The sequence below is a fragment of the Cyprinodon variegatus genome, unplaced genomic scaffold (genome assembly GCF_000732505.1).
Source record: "Cyprinodon variegatus isolate N-32 unplaced genomic scaffold, C_variegatus-1.0 Scaffold458, whole genome shotgun sequence".
NCBI classification, from domain to species: Eukaryota; Metazoa; Chordata; class Actinopteri; order Cyprinodontiformes; family Cyprinodontidae; genus Cyprinodon; species Cyprinodon variegatus.
Genome location: NW_015150911.1, coordinates 184,553 through 189,384, shown reverse-complemented (window position 1 = coordinate 189,384; position 4,832 = coordinate 184,553). Strand labels below are relative to the sequence as shown.

At 36.9% G+C, this 4,832-nt stretch overlaps 1 long non-coding RNA gene across 1 annotated transcript in view; it reads left to right on the top strand.

Moving 5' to 3' along the window:
• Positions 1-657: 657 nt before the first annotated feature.
• LOC107094033 overlaps positions 658-4,832 on the top strand; it is a 7,915-nt gene continuing 3,740 nt past the window's right edge. The window contains exons 1-2 of the long non-coding RNA XR_001481646.1: positions 658-748; positions 2,054-2,126. This is a non-coding gene — a long non-coding RNA (uncharacterized LOC107094033). The remainder of the gene's footprint in view (positions 749-2,053; positions 2,127-4,832) is intronic.

Sequence of the window (4,832 nt, the reverse complement as noted above, 5' to 3'; positions counted from 1 at the left end):
GATGTTTGTACGTTGTTAAGTTTGGTTTATCATTTAACTTCGCTAGTTGTGAAACAAATCAAGACTGATAGGTCAGAGCTCCTATTGCTACTGCGATTGGCTAAAAGCTTGACATGGTAGGCAGAGGCCAAATAGTGATTTACCCAATCAGTTTGAAGAATCGTAATTAATGTCCCTCACTTTTGCAATCACTTTCCACAGCAGCCTTTCCAGATAGATACCGTGAATAATTCAAATTGAACTAAATCAATCTGGCTTATGCCAGGGTATAACTGTATTACTGCCATGCAAAGATTATGCACACCTAACTTTAAAATATAATATCAAGCATTGCATTTAGGCAGTAATCTGCAGTTACAAGTTTGACATTTTTCCTGGATAAATTGCAATAAATTCACACTAAAGTTAACCCTCACTTTTTAAGACCATTTTCTAATGGTTATTTGTAATCTGCTTATGATTGTAAATAAACAAATATGTTTCCAAATGTAATTTGATGCCCTCTGTCCAGTTCATGCCCAGTCCTGGTCACAGTGAAGGACTTCTGTCATTATAAACCTTTTAATCAAATACTTATTTGTTATAATCTCTCTGTAAGTTTATTAATTTAAAAGTTAGACTAACTGAAATGTCTTTTAACTTTCAATACTGATTTTCTAGGAGTTGGAATATTTCTGCAAGATTCTCAATGTGATAATACTTCCTGTTTTTACAGCTACCTGCCATGCTGAAATTTCCAACAAAGCTGGTAAGTTAGAAATTAAAAGAACATGACTATAAAAGGGAAATTACATTTCTCTCTGTCTAAATCTGAAAGAACGGACAAAATGGATGCATTAGCTGAATGGATGCAATAAAAAGCAGATAATTAAACTGCTCAAAAAAATTTTATCCATAGAAACATTGGTTACTATTGCAGAAATGAAATGCTTGTATGTATTAACATTACCTTATATCCTCTAGACTCAAATAGATGTTTTCTTCTTGCATTTCTCTATTAAAACTCAAAACTTGTTTTTATTCTTTTAGGTGATCCTGAACATTTAAGTCAATGGTGAAGTAAATAGTGAAAGAAAAACTCACTATGACAGATTGAGAGGAATAAAGGAGAGTAAATCAAATGGACAACTGCCAAGATAGAGTAGATGATCTACTAGTCTAATAATCCCAGCAAATGAAACTTGATACCATACATTCTCCCTGATTGGGAGGCGGTTAATGCTTTCCTCTGTGTAAACTTTGCTCTGGCAGCTCTCCTTAGTGGCGTGACAATTTTTCCACTAATTATTTCCTGGAAATACAAAAAAGAAAGTAGCGAATTAGCCCTCAGTTTGCCAGCAGATATTGTGATCAGCTGCTGACAGACTTTTCATTTCCACAGCATGAAAAGTCGCTAACGACTGTCCTAAATGACGCTAGATTACATCATCGCATTACTTATGTCTTTCATGTCATGCAGGAGATTCAGGATTCCCACCAGTTGTATTTAAATTTTTTTAAATTCTGGCTGTCTGTGAAAGCTGAAGGTAAATTTGGGGGTATTTAAGAGTTTTAAAGATTTTTAAAGACACAAGTAAAGAAAAAGACATAGAATTCAGCCATTTAGCTAAAGCCTCCATACCAGTTAGTGATGTTGATCAACCATTAGTTGTTTTTCAACCTGCAAAAAAAAAAAAAAACTCACAAAGAGGAGAAGAAAACTGCAAAGACATACAGAGACAGGAAGAGAAGAAAATGAGCTAAAAAGAGAGAATGTGAGAAAACTGCGTCAGCCAAAAAATTGTTTTATCACCACTTTGCAATGTAGAGAATAATCAGCAGCACATGTGCATTTCATTTGTTAACTGTATTAGAAGTGGAGAGGTTCTCTCTCTGCTGCAGATGACAGCGAACAGTGAGAGAGCTGCAGGCGGGCTTATGGCTCCACTCACTTCTGATGAAACTGTTCCATTACACATTAAAGATCGGATTTGATCAATTTGATAACTTGGAAGATGTATTTTTACTGAATTGTCCTGTGGAGTAAAAGTTTTCCTCATTGTGTTTTTCTAAGGAACAAGACATCATTGGGTCACGCTTGGAGTTTTTACAGCCTTCTTTGTTTTTGGTGGGATTCTTTTCACAAGGTATTTGGGTTGAAATGTGCCAATAGTGTTTCTCGTAAACATATGTATACTTATGATCAATTCACATTCTATCACTGAGTGATTGGTCTGCAACCTTAAACCTGACTCTTTATACGTGCACATTCACAGACTTATGATCAGTCAGGGGCGTCAGCTGACCCAGTAATATCCAGGGGCACAATAGGGCACCAAATAAAATGTAAGCGTGCAAAGCACGTGAGCAAACAAATTGTTGGGCAATTATTTATATTAAAAAAGCCAAAACCAAACTGAATTGAATTGGCCCACTTGTGAACTTAACTGTATATCTCTAATTCACTACTGATGGATGCACAATTTATCCTCATTAAATACTTGAAAACTGAAAACTTGGAGTATGCAATTGTAAAAGGAAAAAAAAAAAAACACCTCTACATACATACAGGTCTGTGTTTATCATTTCTGTTTGGGCCCATTCTATGATAGTGATGAGACTATGAGGTGTGCATATCACGGCCAGAAAGATGGGAGAGCTAGATGTTCATTTTTTTAACAGTAAACGGTAGCGTCTCGGCCAGTAGCGGCTGGTGGAGTTTTCTCCAGGGGGGGATATAAATTCAAAATTGACGTATACCAAAAACCAAACAAACATAAACTATGTTATCACACTAGTATATTTAGATGAATGCCAACAAAAAAAACATTATAAAAACAAAACATAATTTCATGAACAGCTTTCCAAATTTTTATATAAATGCTGCCTTTCTGAGGCTTTGTGGAGGTAAATGTGTGTTTTACATGGTATGTGGTATGTGATTTACATGGTATGTGATGTCACATATGATGTCACAAACCTAAAAAAATAATGTACCAGTTCAATAATGGAAAATCTACGGAAGCATATTGCTGTCACTTGAGAAAATACATTTTAGCTAATTATTTTGTATAAATGTGATAATTATATTGTATAAATGTGATAACTTATATGCTTTTGGTCAGTAGTGACCGTGAGACTCATTTAGATGAAGAAGTTTGCGCTCCAAGTAGGTTTTTGATGGAAGTGGAGAGAGTATGGCTGAACAGATGGACACTGAGATTCCTTGTCTGTCAGTGTCTGTCACATATGAAGTTGGTGCTCCAAGCAAATCTTTGATTGAACATCATAACTATTCTGACATAGTTATCCAGGTAACCGTGGGAGGTTTTCACTTTCATCTCCTCAGCAGCACAATAGCAAGTTTACTAGAGTTGATCAAGTTTTACTTTATTGTCGGTCTAAGACAGGATAGATCCTGATGCTGCTGCTCAATGGATGAGGTCAGTGTTAGCATGCACACATTGAGAAGAATCCACCAAAGAATGGGACTCTATGGAAGAAAACACATCAATCAGATCCTTTCAGTAAATGTGGCGGCCTTCCTCATTGACCCGGGAGAGATACTGAAGCCTGCACGGGTATACGGTTCACCACCTTAAATGTTTTCAACATGGATATGTTGGGACTCAAAATACAGTGAGACATCTGCTATCAGTTCTGGACCCGAAGGGTGCGGAAGGAAGGAAGGAGGAGGAGGAAGCTGATGCGACACGTGTATATTAATCCTGGACCTCATTTCTTCCGCAAAGCTGATATTGGCTTCCAATTATAGCCTCTGGTCTGGGAAATGAATAAAGGGCGATTCCACTTACATTTTCCCTACCTTCAGCATCTTTAATCTACTCTGATTAAAAAACTACAACACCTAGACACATCTAACCTGGACTAGATCATTCTAAACTACTTGTAGAATAATTAAAACATTACATTTTTTATTAACAATAATAATTAAGGTCTGGGATTTGTGAAACCTTTCTCTGATTTGTGAAACTTCAATAAAAACTGTTTTTAACACTTGTTTTAGTGTCCATGTCACACCACAAGTGGAGGAGCTCTAAAACTACAACAACTAGACACATCTAACCTGAAACTTCAACAAACGACATATATAATGAGCCCCTCTTGCTCTCATATATTTATTTTTTCTTTTTGCTTTGGATTCCACTTTTAATTGTAATTTTTCTCCATTTTTTTATGTTTAGTGTATCAACATTTGGTCTTGCAATTGTTCAATCTCTGATGCGTCACCTGATATCATGCTTCCAACAGTTTATTGTTCCCTTTCTTTTGGTATTAACTTTTCCTCTTCTTTGAAAACAGAAAAAACTCCTGTATTAGTGCTTCCTTTCAGTTTTGCATTCACTATCTTAACAAACATTTACTTGGAGCGCCAACTTCATGTGTGACAGATACTGACAGACAAGGAATTGCAGTAAAGCGTTAATTAAAATTGATCAATTAAAAAATCAGCTCCCCAGGCATACCCAGGCACCGCAGATCCACAACGGGGCACGTGCCCCTGTGAAAAGGGTCTGCCGACGCAGATGTGATCAGTTAAAGCTGGATTGAGTCAGTGAGTTGGTAACTAGCTTCATAGTACCACTGATCCTGAGTGCTGTTGTTTGGATTGGTTTAACTGGGTAGGCTGGAAGTAATCCCACTACGTTGAGCTGCTTTGTGGTGCGGGGCTCAGCTGAATTGTATGAAGTTGCTGGCTTTCATCGCTACGGTGGCCCTGAGGTGCAAAACACAACACAAAAAGAGAAAACACAACGGCAAATGCTACGGTGGCCCTGAAGTGCAAACTGCAACTACAAATCTAAAAACGCAACTACATTAAGAAAAACAAA